General features: G+C 41.1%; 1 protein-coding gene across 5 annotated transcripts in view; it reads right to left on the reverse strand.

Annotated features, from left to right (window-relative positions):
• LOC140738810 (plexin-B2-like) overlaps positions 1 to 22,865 on the reverse strand; it is a 242,601-nt gene that overhangs the window by 145,628 nt on the left and 74,108 nt on the right. The gene's annotated exons all lie outside the window — the stretch shown is intronic.

Below are 22,865 nucleotides of genomic sequence, written 5' to 3' on the forward strand. Positions count from 1 at the left end.
CCTTCAAGTGATTTCACAGTAACAACTGACAACCTGGTAACTGTCACAATGTGATTGCTGCCACCTTTCTACCCACAGACATGTTGTCCTCATCTCCGAGGTTAGCATAATTACATTAGAATCCAGGAAAGAGCGGTAGAAGGCCACTTGGCCCATAGCACATGTTCATCTGTTCTCCACAGGACTGATATTATATCTAAAAGTCTAACTGAATTTTGAATATATTCATTGACTGAGCCTCCAAGACCTTCTTGAGTAGATAATTCCCAAGGCTCTCCGTGGGTCAAGAATTCTCTTTTCATCCCAATCCTGAATGCCCTGCCCTTTATTATAAAACTGGAGCTACTGGTACTAGAGATCGCAGCCAAGCAATCATCACCTTTCCATGTACTCTGTTAACCCTGTAAGAATTTTGTATATTTTAATGAGGTCCCATCTCATTCTTCGAACTTGGGAATATGCTGTAATATAACTAAGTCAGTATCCCCGGAACCAATTCAGTCATTCAGTCAGCCTTAGGCTGCATTCCCTCTCTTGCAAAAATGTATTTGTTTATGCAGGATGTGATGACCTGTACCCGGGTTATTTTGAATATCAATACAGAGATTGGGGGGGGGGGCACTTTGTGCAGCTCAGGAATGGAGAAAGAAGAAAATCTGCCTTTGGACCAACTGCGCAATGATGCAAAAAAATGCATCATGACTCTAGTATGGGCTTGCAGAACATCCATTTTTCCTACACTCTCTTGTATATTCTTAAAAATAGGCACTGGCATGATACTCAGCAAAGTACAAATTAACATGGCTGATTATCAGATGAAGGAAAACAAAATTAAAAGATCCCAATGTCCTACAGCAAAATAAAAATCAGACTGTTTTCCTGTACTTTGTAAAAAGTGTTCCTGCCCCTCAGTCCCTGAGAAAGGTAATCCATTTCTAAAACAAATTCCATTCACTGTCAGATTAGCCACAATTTTGGTCATTCTGATGAAGTACAAGTTTAATTGAAATCTGCTTTGTTACAAGTGTGGGCATTTGCCAAGAGGATTTTGAGAAGCATCCATCAGTGTCTGTAGCATTTTCAGTTTCTGATGAGATCCTGGAACACTTATTTTTAAACATGATCTTATGCATCTATATTGAAAAGGGATGGATATTATTTTACATAGATCATTACTTTAAGATGCTAAAAGGATAGTGGAAAGAACATACCTCCATCCACTTGTCTGGCAGCCATTTTTGTAACCTACATTGGGGATTAGTTGTGAGATTCTTGCTTTCTATCATGTTTTCATCAAATGCTGCATTGGTAATAAGATTGGATAATGACTTCTCAGAAAGTAATTATTAAATTCAACATGCCCCAAGGTTGGACACGAGATACCACGAACAATAGAGGCCTCCATCAGTGAAAGGCTTGCGGGATCGCCTTCCGCTCCTGTAACAACACGGTCAACTGTTTGAGAGCATTCCAAAAGTCAATAGACTGACCTGGAACTGCATATGATAGACGTAATGTAATCCAAAAAGGTACTGAAAGTAATTATCAACACAAGAGATTCAGCAGATGCAGGAAATGCAGAGCAACATACCCAAATTGCTGGAGGAACTCAGCAGTTCAGGAAGCATCTATGGAAATGAATAAGCAGTCAATGCTTCAGGCCAAGGTCCTTCTTCAGACTGGAAAGGTAGGGGGAAATGAAAGGCCATAAATGTGGGGGGTGGGGGAGGGAGGGGAAAGGAAGACAAGCTGGAAGGTGATGGATGAAGACAGGTAGGATAGGAAGGAACCTGATAGGAGAAGAAAATGGAATAAAGGAGAAAGGGAAGGAGGAGGGGCACCAGCGGGAGGTGTCAAGCAAGAGAGGAGCAGAGGTGCAGAATAGAAGAGGGAGAGGGAGGGAAAAATTTACTGGAAGGAGAAATTGATGTGCATGCCCTGAAGTGGAAGAATATGTGGACAGAATATGAGTGGTGCTCATATGAGTGGCCTCATCGAAGAAGTAGAGGAGGCTATGCACCGACATGTTGGAATGGGAATGGAGATAGGAATTAAAATGGTTGGCCACTGGGAAATTACATTTTTTGCAGGTGGAGTGGATAGGGGGAGGGGCTCTACAAAGCAGTCCTCAAAATTACAATGGATCCCACCAATGTAGAGGAGGCCACATCAGGAGCACCCAATAGATTGTCAGGTGAAGCACTGCCTCACCCGGAAGGACTGTTTGGGGCACCGAATGGAGGTGAGGGAGGAGAGGAAGGAGCACTTTGGCCATTTAGAGGGATAAGTGCGTGGAAGGAGAATAGTGGGGAGGGGCAGATGGACAAGGGGAGCGCAGAGGGAGCGATCCCTACAGAAAGCAGAGAGTGGGGGAGATAAAGATGTGTTTGGTGGTAGGGTTCCTTTGGAGATGGCGGAATTTCCGGAGAATAGTATCCCAGATATCCTGGTAAGGAAATCCTCACCCTGGAAACAGATGTAATGAAGGTGAAAGAATTGAGAATAGTTAACAGCATTTTTACAGGTGACTGGGTGGGAGAGGTTTAATCAAGATAGCAATGGGTATCGGTAGGCTTATAAAAGATATTGGTAGACAGTTTGTCTCCAGAGATTTGAGAAAGGGGAGGAAGATGTCAGAAATGGACCAAGTGAGTTTAAGAGCAGCAGGGTGGAAATTGGAAGCAAAAATCGATAAAATTGACAAGTTCAGCACGGGTGCATGAAGCTGCAACAATGCAGTCAATGTCCCGCAGGAAGAGTCTGGGACCATTACCAAGGAAGGCTTGCAACCTGGACTTTTTTTACATAGCCAATGAAAAGGCTGAAAATAATTCACCAATTTAAAATAAGAAAAACAGGGATTTCAATGGATCTTCCAACTTAGAAGGTCATCTGCTCTACCCTCAACAGAGTTCAACTCTTAAAACCACTGCAATCCACCAATCTACTATTATGTGGAATTGTAGTAACAGGTCTTTATAAACAACTTTAGATTCAGATTCAGTTTATTGTCATTTAGAAACCACAAATGCAATGCAGTTAAAAAATGAGACAATGTTCCTCCAGAATGGTATCACAAAAGCACATGACAAAACAGACTACACCAGAAAATCCACATAACGTTTGGCAATCCCCGATCCAGAGTCTGGAGAGGCTGCTGCGTATTAATATCGCGCTACCATCTTAGCGCATTCCCCGGAAAGGAGCTCCAAATCCACCAGACAAAACAAGACCAAAAACTAAAGCTACAAGACCTGCACAAAACCATAGTTATAACATATAGTTACAACAGTGCAAACAGTAGCATAATTGATAAAAAAAAACAGACCATGGGCACAGTAAAAATAATCGAAAGATGTTAAAAGACTGTGAGTTCAAAAGAAACCACCACACAGTTTCCACAAGTCCTCAGGGTCCCGATAGACTCATCATCCCACGCAGGCGGCAGTCCCGCGATGGACTTCCATGGTGCCACCCAACTCAGTACACAATGAAAGCTCCGTCGGATCCAGCATTGCAGACACAGCACACAGTGAAAGCGCTCTGACCGCAGCAGACTCTGAGTCCGTCAAACCTCCGTGCCTCCGACCATCCCCTCCTGCACAGCTTCTCTGAGCACCATCCTCTGCTGAGCGTATTAAGACGCCCCCCCAATGCGACCCCGAGGACTGGGGGCCTGTTCTTCCCAGCAGAGACCCGGATCTCACAGCAGCAGCAGCAACGAAGAAGGTCTTCCTGGAGATTTCCCAATGTTCCTCCGTGCTCCCACTTCCGTTTTTCATCCGATTATGATTGCACACGGTACCCCACTTCACAAATAACAGATAATCAGCTCCGGAGTGGCCGCTGCAAGCTGCGTCGCGCCGCCATCTTGGATATTATTTCTGTTTATAGGAACTTTACATTATTGTGACTTGATGACAAAGACAAAGGAATAATATGTAGTTGTTCATTAAACCGGAAGAAGGGCGAAGGGTCTCGGCCCGAAACATCAACAGTGCTTCTTCCTATAGATGCTGCCTGGTCTGCTGTGTTCCACCAGCATTTTGTGTGTGTTGTTTGAATTTCCAGCATCTGCAGATTTCCTCGTGTTTGCCCATACAATTGAAGCTTCCTTAAAACTAGTTAAGATTGAATACTTAATAAAATGATATATTCATACTACATAATAAACTAACAGTTATCTGAAAAAAATTATGTAGGAAACAATGTTTAAAGCCAGCAAAACAAAATCAAATTATAGAGATAATAGATTCCCTGGTTGTTCTCTTCCAAGATTCCACAGACGCCAAAACATTTTCCAGACCTTCTTCCTCATTTTTGGACTGTTAAATCTCCATACTCAATAAATCATCCACTGCAATTTCTCATACCACCGACATAATGTCACCACCAAGCACAACTTCCCACACCTTCTAGTTCAACATGAAAATAAGTTTGTTCCATTCTTAACACTTCAATTTACACATACATTTCCAAGAAAACAGCAAGAGTCATACTGCAAGGAAATAGGCCCTTTGACACAACGTATCCGTAACAAACAATGAGTCTTCCTGAGGTGATCCGAATGCCTGCATTTGGTTCATATCCCTCTGAACCTTTCCTACCCACATACCAGTCCAAAGGTCTTTCAGATGTTGTAAATGTACCCAACTTCCTCTGGCAGCTCATTCTCCAAACCCACCCCACTCTATGAGAAAATATTAAACCTTATATCCTCTTCAAATCTTTCCTCTCACCTTAAATCAATGCCCTTCTGATTTAGACTCTCCAATCCTGGGAAACAGAGTCTATTTCATCCATGGTTCTGAAAGTTCTCCCTGGCAGTGTCCTTTGCTCCAGAGAAAAAAAATCCCAGCCGATCTAGCCTCTCCTTGTCAAAGGCGGATCGACCCGATGCAATAGCGAAAGGTACCGCGAATTCAATGAAACCATAAAACAAGCGATACTTCATCAAACTTCACTTTTTATTCAGAGCATGCTATGGGGGAAGTTACAGACTGATCTCCCAAAGAGACAGTCCGGACACTGCCCACCCCCGAACACAATTCCACACAATTTATTAAATTGATTACAGGAAATATTATAATTACGCAAGTTGATACAGTTTTAGAATAGTTTCGATCACATGCTAAGACACAATTAGATGTAAAATCATTATTGGTTAGTTGTAATTATTTCTGCCAAGACTAACCTGGTTACAACTTTTTTTTTTGTTATGCTCTAAGATGCCCCTTCAATCATACTATACCCATATTTATTTATGCTTAGCACTTTTAGACAACAATGTCTAGTGCATTACCCGTTGCCAGGTAGAGTTTCTTTCTGACTGCTCAATAACATAAGACAATTGATCATAAGCTAATCATACCCCTTAATCCATTCCCCCATCTACCTATCCCCTATCCCTCTACCTAAGCTTACCCTTCTCTTCATCATCCTCATAAGTCAAATCCCGTAGTCCCAGCAACATCTACATGAATTTTTCTGTACCACCCCTAGCTTAATTTTATTTTTCCTATAGCACAGTGACCAGAAATGCACGTCCTGCTGAAGGGTCTTGGTCCAAAATGTCAACTGTATTCTTTCCCATAGATACCGCCCAGCCTGCTGAGTTCCTCCAGCATTTTGTGTGTGTTGTGCAATATTCTAGGTGTGGTCTCACCAATATCTCATACTGCTGCAACATGACAACCCAACTCTTGACTTCAATGCACCATTTGATGAAGGCAAGTGAGCCACATGCCTTCTTCACACAGCCCACCTCACGGCAGTCATTCACTTGTACACACTGCCCTGGTCTAATGTGCCAAAATGCATCACCACACTTGTCGAAATATCTGGTACTCACTTTCGCATGAAGGATGATTTAGATCTTGTGGTAGTCTTAGACAATCTTCTTCACTGTTGACCACACTACCAAATTTGAAATTTGGAGTCAATCATGCCATTCACATTTTTAACCAAATCACTAATTTATATGAGAAATAACAGTGAACTCAGCAACAATCCCTGGTCACAGGCCTTCAATCTGAAAATCAACCATCCACTACCACCCCCTGCCTCCTTTTCACTAAGCAAATTTTGTATCCTGTTGGTTCACTCATCCTGGATCCCATGTGATTTCGCCTTCCAGTCCAGTCTACTTTGTCAAAAGTCTTACTTTTCAAAAGTCCATGTAGACAATGCCTGCCACCCTGCCTTATCAATCCCCTTGGTCAACTATTTATATTCTATCCCCCACATCTGCAGGAAATGCCGTGCCTCTCTTTCATCAACTTTCTCCAGCACTCCAATCATCCTTCCACAAGAAAAGCAATGTACTTAGTTCCACTTGATCAACTGTGGTTGCTGCTACACATTTTGTAGAACAACTCCAATCAGAGCACAAGAACAATTCTCATCTCCCATTCACCCGTCACTCAAATTTCCCCTGACATTCATCATTGCTCCAATGCAAGCTTTAACAATTAAATACCATATAGCTTTCCAGATTCAATCATTTTAGATACTGAGTACAACCTTCCATTTTAGTTTTAGGTTGCAGAGAGTAGACCACTATCACCTTTCGCTCAGATTACACTTCACTCCACTTTCTCTACTCTACTGTATGCCCTATCATCAACCATTGCTGTTCTTCTCCCATGCTCTCCTCCTTTTCTTTACATCTTTCATTAGAACGGGGTCCTTGCATTTTTGTCGATCTGCACTTTCTCTGTAACCAAAACACTGAATGTCACGTTATTTTCTCTTCACTTTTGAACTACCCGTGTACAGAATGATCTACCAACAACGATCCTTCTAATATTTTATTTTCCAACAGTGTGGACTAACCATTACTCTGAGCAGGAAATTGTCACATGGCCTGAAAACTGTGTGCCACTTCATATTAACAGCATATAAAATAAAATTCCAGTCGCATGGCAACAAAGGCTACGTGTGAGGGAGCATTTCAGTTACTGTGCGGCCATGCACCCGCGTAGCTTAGAGGGAACACTGGTATGCAACAAAATCTCTTCCCTGTATCCTAGTACCTGACAATAAGAATGACCAAGAAGTTCCCAACTTTGCTTCACCTATTGATGATGCCTGATTTACTGCATTTTCTCTTTTCAGCATTCGGATGATTTGCTTTTGCAAGACCAAGCAGGGTCAGTGCCATCCCAAGGTAGCTACTAATCCTCAAACTCTCCAGTTTTGGCGTGGTCAGCTTTTGTGACAGTAGAAATGCTTTGCCTTGTAAAAAGGCATTATACAAGCCTAAATTGTTTATCTAATAAATGAGTCCTGAAAGGATATAACAAATTAAAAGGCTGCTGAATGCTGTATGTTGTATTTGTTTGGTACTAGAAGGCATGTGCTTCACAGAACTATTTGAATTGACTTCTTGAGGATTTTGTTTTGCAGTATGAAATGACAGTGGAATCTATCTTTGATTACAGGCCAACATTTAAAAATAACAGCTGTATCTTATAAAAGTTCAGTCACAAGCAATGCAATGGAGCCACTACAGAGCAACTATGTAGATGTAGACATTCCATGTGTTTAGATAAAAGTGGATAATCTATTTTAAATCTGAACTGTCTCCAGATCACTATGTGTGGGTGGACAGCAGTCATTTTGGTTTGGAAAACACTGTTTTAATGCCATGCAGCCGAAACTGCAACAGCTGCAGCATGGGGTGCCTCTTCATCTTGTCGAGTTCCCTGCAGCACTGAGGAGGCAATAATTAGCTATTGGCGCCTTTGTTAATTGGCTGATTGTAATTACATGCACGATCTGGGGCCAATTAACAGCTCATAACACTCATAAGAGGCTTGTACATGTTAGGTATTAAGTAGATATTGTAGTTTGGAGACTTCTTTCGCAAATGTGAATTTGGAAAGTGAAAGGAATGACAGACTGGATTTGATTGGATTAATAAAGCCCAACATCTCAATGATTAAAGGTCATTGCAAAATGTGTGTATATATATCAAGACTCAATTTCCATGATAGAAATGTGGGGAGATAGAGGAAATAATCACTCAACACAACAGGGAAGATTGTGCATTTCAATATTTTAATTACACAATTCTACGATTCTAATTACATTACTCAGGATTACCAACTTTCACAATGTGAAGCCTCACATGAACCAGAGTGATAACCTGCACAGATCATATCAAACAGTTTATTTTGAAGAAAAAGTCACACCTACAAGTTTGTCGGATTCTCTGTTGTGCAAACAGAGTGATTGAGTGTTCAATACAGATGATTCTGGATCAGTGAAACAATGTTTGCCGAGGCAGAAAACTGCCAAAAGCAAAATAAGAATGAAGACAATTTCCTGGATAAATAGTTCAGGCTGCCATGAAGAGAAAAAAGTTGTCAATCATGAAAATAATAGCAGAAATGGAATGTGAACAATGATAGAAAAATTAAACTACTTCCAAAAAAAAATAGGGCAAAGGGAATTCCTGCAGTCTTGATGAAGAGTCCTGGACTGAAATGTCAATATTTCCCTTCATTGATGCTGCCTGACCTGCTGAGTTCCTCCAGCATTTTGTCTGTTGCTCCAGATTTCCAGCATCTGTACAATCTCTGGCGGCTACATAGGGAATAGCTCTAAGGTGAGAGCATAGTTGCCATGGTGATGTGGTTTATGAAGTCATCTATTTGATAGATTAATGAGGGCAGTTAGCAGAGAAAAACAAATGAATATGTTAAAAAATGTGAAATGCAGGTCAGAGAACTGAAGATAAAATAACATTAAGAATAACTAGCACATCACACAATGTCCGTGGATCAAGAAAAGTTAGGTTAATACTACAGGCAGATGTATCCACTTATAGCAGACTGGCCACTTCTGGTACAAAATGAAAAGGTAAATTAGAAACACAAGAGGCTGTAGATGCTGTAATATGGAGCGAAAAGAAACCTCTTAGAGTTGACAGAGTTTAACAGTAAGCATAATGCAGAGAAGAGAAGGTGAGTTACTTGAAATTGTTGTATTCAGTGCACACACTCAGTGATTCAGGAATAGTTTCTGCCCCTCTGCCATTCGATTTCAGAATGGACACTGAACCCATGAACACTACCTCACTACTTTTCGATTTCCACTTTTGCATTACTAATTTAACTATATACAACTAATTCATGTTCATTTTTCTATTATGATTAATTGCACTGTACTGCAAAGTCAACATATTTCACATCTGCTGGTGATACTAAACCTGGTTCTGATGAACCCAAGTGAAAGGTGAGGTGATATTCCACCAGCTAACAATGGGCCTCCAGACTACAGACGGATAGGTCAGGGTGGGAGAGAGATGAAGAAATAAAGCAAAAGGCATCTGGAAGTTTATGGACATCTCTGTGGATTGAATGAAGGTGCTCTGGAAAATATTTGTCTCCTCCAACATCAAGTTGACTACACTGTAAACACCAAGTACAATTCTTCAGCTTCATCCGGAAGGAGTATTTGGGTCCCTGGATAGCAGATTATTCTGTTAATATCACTGAGCATTTCTTTTTGCACTGCTTCAGATTGCACGAGAACCCTTGCATCTTCCGCCGTTTTGCACTTGCTGTATCTATTCACACCATATATACTATTCACTCATGAATTTCATTGCACCTTGATGTGTATGACGATAAACTGATCTGAAAAGGAAGAGGTAAATGAGCAAGTGCTGCACTGAAATGTGCCACAAGAAGGGGTGTGGTTGAAAGAAGTGACCAGGGAGCTGCGAAGAGAATCTTCCCTTCTCATTGCTGAAAGGAGGAGGGAGAGGAAAAATATGTATTGTAGAGAAACCTTATTGAAGATGGCAGATACTGCAAGGAATAATTTGTTAAGTGGGGAGGCCAGTGAAGTAGAAAGCAAATCTCAAGAGGCAACTGCATTGAAAGTCTTGTCTATGAAACAGATGATGGGGAATGGAATAGACACTGAAGGATACCAGAATAATAACCTGACTACTTTGCCTTGAAAGATTAATCTGTTTCTGTTTCTATTGCCAAAGGTGAAGTTTAACCTGCTAAATATTTCCCGCATTTACATTAGATCTCCAGCATCTGCAAGTTTTCTTTCTAAAGGAGGTAATTATAATGGAAATAATGGATGAATGCTCACCAGTTTCACCCAGCACAACTGTGGGCCATAATTAAAAATATAAAATGTATTTTAAAGAGATGGACTGTTCTTTGCATTATTTTTCTCCTCAGTTCCCCAAGGCTACAATGCTCTCAGAGAAAGAGACCAGACTACTAAACTACTTCAGCCTTTGGCTATTGTTGAACAAGTCACCTTAGAGCTGCACGAATCACCTTCCATAAGAAAATGGCAAAAGTAAGCCATCAGGCCCTTCAAGCCTCGCTTGTTATTTAATGACTGATCTGAACTGACCTCCACTTTTCTGTACCACTTTTCCATACTCATTTCTCTCAATCTAACCAATATTTGTCCAATTCTACTTCAAATATTTCTGATGTTCCAGCTTCCACCATCTGCTGGGGCAGAGAATTCCAGAGAGCCTCACCCATAGCAAGAAGAAATTTCTACATACCTCAGTCTTAAAATGATCAGCCTCTCACCTTGTTATGTCCCCTTGTGCGAGAATCTCCCACTAGTGAACGTGCCCTAACTTTCTCCCTGTCCCCCCCTCCCATAGGCCTTTGTATGGGGATAACTTCACTCAACTTCACTTGCCCCATCATTGAAATGTTCCCTTATGATCTCACTTTAAGGACTCTTCATCTCATGCTCATGTTATGTATTACTATTTATTTAAATTTGCATTTGCATTTTACATCTTCTGCGCTCTTGTTGACCTTTCAGTGATTGTGTTATAGTTACTATTCTATAGATTTGCCGAGTATGCCCACAAGAAGATAAATCTCAGGGTTGTATATCTACTTATATATCTACTTTGATAATAAGATTTACTTTGAAGATTTAAATGTTTTACATGTTCCATCCAGCTTTTCCTCCCCTACTCGAGGCTGGCAGAGTACGGGAGTAAGCATATGACAAAGTGAAGAAGGAAGGCTCTCGTCCTCCTGCTTCCATACTTCACTTTGCTTCAGTCTATCAAATTGATCTACTGCAGCTGAATCAAGCTTTCACGTCTTTTTTTAAAAATCAACAATGAAGCCTAGATGGTTTTCAGAGAATGCAGAGAAGGGGGTAAGAGGAGCAGCACTCGGCAAATGCTACTGTAGCAGCAATTAGAGTTGGCTTCTTGCCAGCAACTTTAAGAAACAAAGAAATGTTCAAATTGGCAGGCAAATTTAAGTAAATTAATCAGCGCAGTTTTTCCATCGTTGTTCTAAAGCCTACTTCAGACAATTGTTTTGACATTTTAATCAACTTGACATTGTAGGACTTTTCCTTAAAGCCTTGAAGGGGGATGGAGCACATTCATTTGATGATTGAATTGTTAATTTGTGACCGAAAATAACTGCAAGCCTCCATGAGCTACACAACGGGAATCACTTGGTAAATTCAGCACAGTGGCAGATGGAAGAAAGTTGACAGTCATCTTCTTTGTAAGCACGAAACCTCAGACTGGGCTTGCAAATCTTTATTAAGCATATAAATGAGAGCTTAAAATTAGCAACAAGTCTCTGGGGATCTGTAAAGAAGTCATATTTCAGCTACAGTCTCACTGAACTTGTGTCTTTGCAAAGTTGAGCTGTCAGCATTGAGCATCGACGGATTCAACGGTGCAAACATTCAAACAAAAAAAGAGTTTGGATATGTAACCAAAAGTTTTAAAGATTTGCCTTGAAGTATAACTTTAGAGGGCAAAAATATTCACACGAGCTCTTCATTTAAACGGTCAGTAAAAGACATTTATTTACTTGTAGCAGAGGGAGAAAACAAGTAAACCAGAGTACATGTCCTGAAGGTGAGATGGGGGAGGGTGTAATTCAATAGGGATGTGAGGGGTAAATTTTATTACTCAGAGAGTAGTGGATACCTGAAATGCATTTTCTGCTTTGGTGGCAGAGGCAAATACATTAGAGGGTTTTAAGAGATATTTGGATGGGTACATAAATGTCAGGAAAATGGAGGGATATGGACATTGTGTAGGTAGGGGTGGATTAGTGTTGGGTGTCTTTGATTTGTGGTTTAGCTGGTGCGGCACAACAGTGTGGGCCGAATGGCCTGTACCTGTGCTGTACTCTTCTTTGTTCTATGATCTAATGGATCATTTCTAAACAGTAGAGACACAAAATTGAAGGTCCAGGGTCCAGGATGTTACAGTTATTTTGTACATTGCTATTAATTTTAAGTACTTTAAAGAAAACAGAACAACCAGGCTTCTGCTTGGCCACACACCTGGTTTTCTCCAGGTGACAGATTACCGCTTTCAGACCTCACACATGGTGAGCCATAAACCATTTCTAATTCTCCTTTAAATTTGCTCACTTCCTCCCAGCAAATCCATTTCTAGACCTGTGACTATTTAGTTCCTCCCTAGTTGATTGTCATTGCTGGCACTTTTACCTACTTAAGATTAAAGATGTGTGCAAGGTTCCCTGCTCCATCTTGTTTTCATTGGCCATAATCCCATTTACTTGATGCTGGAGGCAGGAACTCTCACAGAGTTTACAGCTGAGTCCACTGCCATTAGTGGCACAGGAGAGAGGGGCAGCCTTTCTTAATCTTAAATATTAACAGCACGGAGAAAAGAAGGCCGAGTACGAACAGCAGAAGAGTAACAAGAATATTAATTGGGACACGAGTTCTGAGAGAAAGAAAAGTAAACCTCTGGTTCAGGTGGTTTTATACAGAAATTAGCATAAGTGGCAACGGGCTAGGCTTACAAACCAGGTTTCCATTGAATTAAATTCCATCCCTCAAAACATTACAGAGTCTTCACTAAAACCAGAAGATGTATTGCAAAGTAGTCTCCAACATTTCATTGCGTTAGAGAAAGCTGTAGATCTTTGTGCTTGAAGCAGATGGTGTACTGCAAATGCCAGACTGAGGAAAAACACCAGAAATGGAGGAAACAAGTATAATCCAAAAAAAAACTGCATCTAGCATAGCTACTTAAGAACAAAATTTATAAACAGAAACACTTCGCTGGGAGAGAACAGACAATACCAGGTAAAACCAGAAGGCTCATTACCACTTGAAGGGATTAAATTTACATAAATGTAGAGCGCTCAATCCAGTTCTAAGCATGATTTCACAGCATGTGGCTGCCTAATACAAAGTGATACCTGCATTCACAGGGGCCACGAAATTACAATGCAAATCTGGAAAAAAACCCTATCTTTCAATACTAGACATGAGAAAATCTGCAGTTGCTGGAAAACCAAAGTAGCACATGCAAAACGCTGCAGGAACTCAGCAGGCCAGGCAGCATCTACGGAAAAGAGTAAACTGTCGCCGTTTCAGGCTGAGGCACCTCATCGAGGCTGGAAAAAAAAGATGAGAAGTCAGAGCATGGAGGTGGGTGGGGGGGTTAGGAGGAAGTGCAAGGTGGTAGGTGTTCAGTCAAACAGGGAGAGGGGTCTACGGGCTGAAGTAAAGAGCTGGGAAGTTGATTAGTGAAAGAGAAGGGCAGGAGAAGGTGGAATCTGATAGGAGAGGACAGAAGGCCATGGAAGACAGGGAATGGGGAGAAGCACCAGAGGGAGGTGATGGGCAGGTAAGGAGGTAAGATGGGAGAGGGAAATGGCAATAGGAGAATGGTGAAGGAGGGCGAAGGGCAATCACCGGAAGTTCGAGAAGTCAATGTTCATACCGTCACACTGGAGCACCTACACACCCTTACTCAGTGGGAACTGCACTCAATATTGACATTTAGGAAATAATAGCCCAGAACCTATACGCCAGACTCTTACCTCAAATTGCCACCTACCATCTCCCCCATGACTTTATTCACCTATATTGTTTATGGGGGGGGGGGGATCAAGTCCAATTGAATTCACTCCAGGAGCATGGTCTGAATGGGGACAAGGCTTCCAGCAGTATGGCAAGAAAGGAAACCTACACTGAAAATGCCACCAAAGCCCTGTCAAAAGTTCTACAGGCGTTAAAGACAGGTTTAAAAACTACTGAAAGCAAATAAAAGAAATGGTTAATAAGTAAATAATTAAACACTAAAGTGAAATAATTGAAGCATACCTCCCCACTCTTCCTCCTAACCCAGAATCCTATCATCCACAACAGCTGAGATGGTGTAAATTCAAAGAAAATGTACCTCAACTTCTGCATCTGGGAGCTCAGGCTCAGTATGGACTAATGCAATTTAAATATCTAAACATCAGCAGTTCCAGTGGTCAATGACATCTCGTCCATTGTTCTACTCGCCTTCAACACAGAACATTCCTTTTAAAATATATAAAAAACATTCAGCTCAATACTGAAGTGAAACGGTTTCTTAAATCTCCTATTTGAAGTCAAAAATAATCAAAAGAATATTTGAATAAGAAAGCTGATCCAGAAAAGCCGTTCATAAATCACTTGATGCATGAAGACTGTAGAGAGGATCACATGGAATTTACTGCACAGAAACAGTCTGTGCTCCACATAAGACGAGTTCTTAACATGTTCATCTGAAATTGCTGTCTGCTGCTTTACAGAAAACAATAGCACGTTTATTTAATCCGAGTAAATGCCGCAGCTAAAGTCACTGCATGGAATTCACATCAGCTCATTAAGCTTCAAACAAAACAACATCGATAACCAAGAACTGTACTGAAGTTGAAAATGTATTTCTGAATTGTGATGTTCATGAACAGCCAATAACACTGTTAACACTGAGAAGATTCCAACCACAGAAATACGGTACTTAAAATAAGTTTGTAGTTGATTAATACTAATTGGGAACATCAGAGAGCAAGAGACTACAACTCTGTTTATCCAGACTTTTTGGTCATCAGTGGACAGCAGAGTTTCCAAAAGAAAGAAACATTTTTAACTACAAATGTAGAAAACTCAAGTTTGCTTTACAGTTTTCATGCTCAAAGGTCCTTTCTTTAAAAAGCCATTTGCTGGTGTATTTTTATGTAAAAATATTTCTTGACTTTTTTTTTATAACTGAGAAGAATAGATGATCGACAGGCCATCTCAGGATGGAATCAAGAGTTATGAAGAAACTTGACTTGTCAACTACCTTTCCCTCTGTAACCAAGCGAAGAATTTATTTACATTTTAAACTGCAGTTCACTGCATTTACTTCTAAAATGCACAATGGCAAACAAATTAATCACTTCCTCCTAACATTGGTTTAATGAAGTTGTTGCCTTCTGCCAAAAGCTGTTTCTTGTATGCAGTTTTGTTATGTCACTGAACTTCTGGCCCCAAAGCAACTTTAGATTTTATTATTTTTCAGGTTTCTGATCAATCAGGATTTCCAAATCAAGAACCAAGAACCCTCATTCAATTCAAGGTAACATTTCCTGATAATGATGGGAATTAGTGTAAATGGCATACAGCAATGAACTCTACCATTTTCCAATACGTACTCCAAATTTCAATGTGTAAAGTTAAATTCCATGAAACATTTACCTTCACACATATCAACATACAAAACTAGTAGAAAAGGTAAAAAATAATCAGCTCAAATATTAACAGTGAGGGCCACATGGTATATTGTAGTATCTTTTTCAACAAAATGACCTTCCTGAGAAAATACCCTTCCCTTCTTTCTTTCTGAGTGTGTAGTAGTCTCCAAAATTTTTGCCATCTTATCTTTTCTTTGAACCCACCACAGTTCAGGCTTCCACCACTGACAGTTGTGAAAAAGTCCTCATCAAAATCAACTTCCTGTTTTGTGTCAGAGATAACCTGGCTATTTTTAACTCTTACCCTTCTTGACCTGTTTGGTAATCTTCTCACACTTCTTCACTGTTGTCCAACTGGAAGAGACCAAATTCACCTAGCCCCAAATCTTTCCAATTGTAACCAGCAAAGTCACAAATTGTTTCTCATTACCACTAGTGTCCCTCAAACAAATATTCCTTCTCTTTTTCAATTCCATGTAAACCTTCGGTGACTTACTGAGTTCACTGTTGGTTTCCAAATGTGCTCTGGTAACACTTGGGTTCACTTTACCACCACGACTCCCAGTTTCACCAACATCTCTAATGTGTCCAACTGCTTGTCTGATATCCAGCAATGAATGGAGAAAAAAAATCTTCCAACGAAGAACTGGGAAAATTAAAGGCTTTGTCCTTGGATTCCATTGCTGTTCCCTAGCCATCAACTGTATCCCAAATCCTAAAGACAGTCAGAAATCACAGCGATCACTCATCTCTACTCCACATCTTTGAGTAACTCCTCCTCCGCTGAAATCCTCACTCTCATGTCCTTTCTCAGCCCAAATTGTGGACTGTTTCAGTGCAGTCCTGCCTTGTTCTACTCTCAACATACTTAATCTTACTCAAAACTCGGCTGCTTATGACTTAACTCTTACAATATTATTCAGTCTGCACTTGTTACCTACACTTCTTAATTCATCATTGCCGTGTGTGTGTTGACAACCATCTACACATGGTGGTAGGTTTGGATTTGCACAGGCACGATGATAGAAATTAGTGCTGACGCAGTGGTTGATTTGGAGAACAATGATGCTCAAGATATTGTTCCTATTTTCTGCAAAGTTCACAGCCAATTAGATTCAAGCTAATTGGAGATTTGTAGCTGTATTATCAGTCCTCTAAAGGTTAACATTCAAAATCCACCTTGAATGCCAGCCATGCATGTTTGGAATTGCCACAGGCTATGAAACCAACTTCTGGAACACGAGTTCTGAAACTTTCCAGTGCCAGGAACTTACAGCAAATGTCTGTTCGCAGCCCCTTAAGTCTTTCCAAGCTATCCTTTCTGCCAACCAAATACCTCACGTTTAACAAGATGCATAATGATATCTTACCCAAGCACTAAGCCTGCCATTTCCATTTTCTCAGTTAATAGAATAGGTCTGTCTCCATCTGTGCATTGGGATATTAAAGGATCTTCTTTTGTTTGCACCTTCTGTGGCTGTGTACACGTTGTACAGCGCCAATACACGGATTTCTGAAAGTTCCTCAGCTTCAGCCACTAGATATTTGATCAGAGCTGGCATTTAAATGGGTACCCAAATTACATGGGCTAGAGAAAAGATGCACGATACATCGAGTAACTCTCCAATGTCAACAGAATGTATTACCTATGTTTACAGTCCCTCTTTCTCCCATAACTTAAACCATTCTGTATGACTAGTTAAATGTAGAAATGTCAGGTTATTTAACTTGCATACAATTTAATCAAACGGCTTAACCCATTCCAGCTCCAGGAGGCAACAACAAAATGGCACCTAAAACTCATGTCAATCTTCTTTACAAATCCAAATGGACTATAGACAGCTGAGCTTAATCTAAAGCAACCCCAAAACCCATACATAGGATAGCAGTGACTAGACAGTAACTTGGAAAGGAAATACTTTCAAAATCTCAGGGCACAAATATCAATTTCTGTACTTCATCAAATGCTTTAATTGTCTAAAACCTCAGAATGAAGCAGGAACTTTTACAAATGTACCATGGAGACATTTCTGACTGGCTGCATCACTGTCTGCTACATGGGGGGAGGAGGGGAGGGGCTGCTACTACACAAGATCAAAAGAAGTTCAGAAACTTGCAAAATTACTCAGCTCTATCATGGGTGGTATCCAAGACATCTTCAAGGAACAGTGCCTTTAGAAGGCGGTGTCCATCATTAAGGATCCCCACCACCCAGGACATGCTCTTGTCATCGGGAAGGAGGTACAGAAGCCTGAAGGCACACTCTCAGTGATTCAGGAACAGCTTTTCCTCCTCTGCCATCCAATTCCGAAATGCACATTGAATCCAGGAATACTATCTCACTACTTTTTAAAAAAATGCCTGTGCATATATAAACACACACTTAATTTAACTTAGTTTTTTCTCTATATTTATCATGTATTGCATTGTACTGCTCCTGTAAAGTTAGCAAATTCCACGACATATGCTGGTGACATTAAAGCTGATTCTGTATCAAGGTGTGACATTTCTTAGAGTGCATTACCCATTCAGATCACACGTGTACATAAACAAAACCGTGTACAACAGCTCTCTACACCATTTCAGACTGTACCAATAAAACCATGAAAATTACATATTAACATAATGCCATTAAGGAAGAGAACTGTTTTCACATCTTCTGCGTGTAAAATATTCTATTCCCAGTGGTCTGTAAGAATATGAAACCATAGAGACCAGTTTCATCTCGGCACAGAAAAATTAAATATGCTCATTTTCGTCAGTCACACATACATGCAAAACATCTGCCACACATGGAAAATATTTGTGAACCAAAAAAAAATCCAAGTTCTGAAATGGAAGGAACAATGATATGATTTGAATAATGCTGGGTGCCTGCCAAACAGATAATAAAACTCAGGCACTGCAATTTTGTACTTTGCTCACTATTCCTTCCACTTGTGGGATTAGTATCTGCCACTGCTGCCACACCTAGTTTGAACTTCCACACTCTCCCCTTCTTTTCCAGTTCACAACTTTACCCTTTCTGCCTCAAGTAACATTTTGCAATAGTTGCTGGGTCAGAAGCTAAAGAACAGAGGTCAGGACAACACCAAGGGAGAAATATTTTCTTATTGCATGTAAACATGATTCAAGAAACAATTCAACAGCACTATTTCAGAAAATGTTGCAGCTGTTGAATTCTACTGTGCAGTTGTCCCTCCTTCTTTTCTTCACCATTACATTATACTTTGGCTGCATTTCTACAATTGTAGAGTTCGGAAGTTAGTGAAAGTATTATTATTTAAATTGCAGAAATAATAAATTTCACTGTAATGTCAATGCTCCCACGTTCAAGGACTCTCACTGTTTGGTCAAACTGCAAGCAGCAACATTGGATGGCCCACCATCCTAAATTCTCCGGGAAAAGTATGGAAGAAATGTGGCAAATGAAGGAAGGAAATTCGGAGAGTCAGAAGGGGTATGAGAAGACCTTGGCAGGCAGGATTAAGGAAAACCCCAAGGTATTCTACAAGTATGTGAAGAGCAAGAGGATAAGACGTGAAAGAATAGGACCTATCAAACGTGACAGTGGGAAAGTGTGTATGAAACCGGAAGAAATAGCAGAGGTACTTAATGAATACTTTACTTTGGTATTCATTATGGAAAAGGAGCTTGGTGATTGTAGTGATGGTTCGCAGCAAACTGAAAAGCTTGAGCATGTAGATGTTAAGAAAGAGGATGTGCTGAGGCTTTTGGAAAGCATCAAGTTGGATAAGTCACCAGGACTGGATGAGATGTACCCCAGGCTACTGTGGGAGGTGAGGGAGGAGATTGCTGAGCCTGTGGCAATGATCTTTGCATCATCAATGGGGATGGGAGAGGTTCCAGAGGATTGGAGGGTTGTGAATGTTGTTCCTTTATTCAAGAAAGAGAGTAGAGATAGACCAGGAAATTATAAACCAATGAGTCTTACCTCAATGGTTGGTAAATTGATGGAGAACTCCTGAGAGGCAGGATTTATGAACATTTGGAGAAGTTATAATATGATTAGGGGTAGTCAGCATGGCTTTGTCAAGGGCAGATCGTGCCTTACGAGCCTGATTGAATTTTTTGAGGATGTGACTAAACACATTGATGAAGGAAGAGCAGTAGACGTAGTGTATATGGATTTCAGCAAGGCATTTGATAAGATATCCCATGCAAGGCTTATTGAGAAAGTAAGGAGGCATGGGATCAAGGGGACATTGCTTTGTGGATCCAGAACTGGCTTGCCCACAGAAGGCAAAGAGTGGTTGTAGACGGGTCATATTCTGCATGGAGGTCGGTCACCAGTGGAGAGCCTCATGGATCTGTTCTGGGACCCTTACTCTTTGTGATTTTAATAAATGACCTGGATGAGGAAATGGAGGGATGGGCTAGTAAGTTTGCTGATGACACAAAGGTTGGAGGTGTTGTGGATAGTGTGGAGGGCTGTCAGAGGTTACAGCAAGACATTGATAGGATGCAAAACTGGATTGAGAAGTGGCAGATGGTGTTCAACCCAGATAAGAATGAAGTGGTTCATTTTGGTAGGTCAAATATGATGGCAGAATACAGTCGGCCCTCCTTACCCGTGGATTCCGCATGTGCGGATTCAACCAACCGTGGATCGGGAAAACCCGTAAGTTCTCTCTCCAGCACTCGTTATTTGAGCATGTACAAACTATTTTTTCTTGTCATTATTCCCTAAACAATACAGTATAACAACTATTTACATAGTATTTTCATTGTATTAGGTATTATAAGTAATCTAGAAATGACTTAAAAGTACAGGCAGTCCCCGGCTTACGAACTAGTTCCGTTCCTGAGTCCGCCTTTTAGTCGGATTTGAAGTCGGAACAGGTACATCCAGTATTATTTAGCGTCAGTTAGTCAAACATTTTTCTTAGTACATATTTTACCTTTCTATGCATATAAAACACTTAAGAAACATACGTATTTCAATAATTAAACACTGCGCTGCTTAGTAATAATTGTAACTTTCATCGGAGCAGGGCCTTTCACATGCTCCATTAAAATTGTTCCAATCATTGATCGACTGTAGCCTAACGCTTTTCCAATGACGGATGGTGTTTCACCTCTTTCTGATCGCTTTATTACTTCCACCTTACTTTCAATCGTGATAGTGATTATTTTTGTGAACAGAAACACTGCGGATTCAGAGCTGCACCACCAGGTCCTAATGACCAACGCATGTTAAATAAAGTCCGGGGTTCCGCTGGGTCCTAAAGACCACCGCACTGAGCCAGGTTAAATAACGGACTTGAGCATCCGCGATTTTTGGTATCCGTGGGAGGTCTTGGAACCAATCCCTCACGGATAAGGAGGGCCAACTGTATAGTATTAATGTTAAGACTCTTGGCAGTGTGGAGGATCAGCGGGATCTTGGGGTCCAAGTCCACAGGACACTCAAAGCAGCTGCGCAGGTTGCCTCTGTGGTTAAGAAGGTGTACAGTGTATTGGCCTTCATCAATCGTGGAATTGAGTTTAGGAGCCGAGAGGTTATGTTGCAGCTATATAGGACCCTGGTCAGACCCCACTTGGAGTAATGTGCTCAGTTCAGGTCACCTCACTACAGGAAGGATGTGGAAGCCATAGAAAGGGTGCAGAGGAGATTTACAAGGATGTTGCCTGGATTGGGGAGCATGCCTTATGAGAATAGGTTGAGTGAACTCGGCCTTTTCTCCTTGGAGTGACGGAGGATGAGAGGTGACCTGATGGAGATGTACAAGATGATGAGAGGCACTGATTGTGTGGATAGACAGAGGCTTTTTCCCAGGGCTGAAATGGTTGCCACAAGAGGACACAGGTTTAAGGTGCTGAGGAGTAGGTACAGAGGAGGTGTCAGGGGTAAGTTTTTTTTACTCAGAGAGTGGTGAGTGCGTGGAATGGGCTGCTGGCAATAGTGGTGGAGGCGGATATGATAGGGTCTTTTAAGAGACTTTTGGATAGGTACATGGAGCTTAGAAAAATAGAGGGCTTAAGGTTTAAAGGCATCTGTTAGCCTCGTGAGACCATGGATTTGTGCCTTGGAAGTTTTCCAGGGTGCAGGCCTGGGCAGGGTTGTATGGGAGACCGGCAGTTGCCCTTGCTGCAGGCCTTCCCCTCTCCACGCCACCGATGTTGTCCAAGGGAAGGGCACTAGGACCCAAGCAGCTTGGCACCGGTATCGTCACAGAGCAATGTATTGTTAAGTGCCTTGCTCAAGGAAACAACACGCTGCCTCAGCTGAGGCTCGAATCAATGACCTTCAGATCACTAGACTGATGCCTTATCCACTAGGCCACGCGCCAACACCGGGCTTAAGGTAAGCCTAGTAATTTCTAAGGTGGGGACATGTTCGGCAGAACTTTGTGAGCTGAAGGGCCTGTATTGTGCTGTAGGTTTTCTATGTTTCTATGTTTGCCCCATTTCTCTGCTGATCTTGTGCTCCTAACCTCCAGTGCAGCAAACCTTGCCAATGGTAACTTCGCTCAATATTATAGAACAGCAGATTAAACAAATGTTCTAAACTTGACAATCTATTCCCCCCCCCCAACCAATGCCACATCTCTCTTCCATTCTCCCCCCCTCCCCATTCATCCCAAAGACTCAGATTTTACGTCATGGTGCGTGACATATGTTCTTGTCGTATTGCCTGCAGATGTCTTAATGTAACCTTGACAGACCAACATAAGAAAACACCCAAAGGCTCTTTTCTTCCTCTCCCAATTGAATTCACTTCATTAAACTTGTAAAGAATCTGATACCCTTAGAAAAGAAAAACACATGGCTTTGCTCAAGAACTCCCACATTCCAATCTAGGCTGCTTCATATTAACCAGTCAGTTTCCCAATAAACATATGCGTTCTCTTCTGAGTAGTTCATCACAACCCAGGACTGTCAAAAATCTCATTACAAAGTTATTAGCTGCCATTTGGATTCAAAAGGGAGAGGGTAGGGCTATGTATTATACTTTGACAGGGCTGTTGTACTGCAGTTAAGTAGATCTCAGACCAATCGTCACTGAATTCATTTGAAGTTTATTTATTACACTGAGATTTGGATAATATGATCCAATAGAAAATGCTGCACATACAAATATGCTTCTGGCATTTTAGGGCTGAACCATCTGCAATCCCAAATGTTTGTGAAGTTTTCAATCTAACAAGCCACTGAGTACTTAGACCAGATTTGACACCATATTGTAGTTATACATCCAACTTTAACACAACCAGACCTTCGAGTGGGAGATGTTGAGAATTAAATTCAAAGCAAAGCTCCTTGGCAATGACACTTGAGTTAAAGTACAAAATGCACCCTTTGATAGCCAATCACTTTGGCAGATCTTATGGG

The sequence above is a fragment of the Hemitrygon akajei genome, chromosome 14, assembly GCF_048418815.1.
Source record: "Hemitrygon akajei chromosome 14, sHemAka1.3, whole genome shotgun sequence".
Lineage (NCBI taxonomy): Eukaryota > Metazoa > Chordata > Chondrichthyes > Myliobatiformes > Dasyatidae > Hemitrygon > Hemitrygon akajei.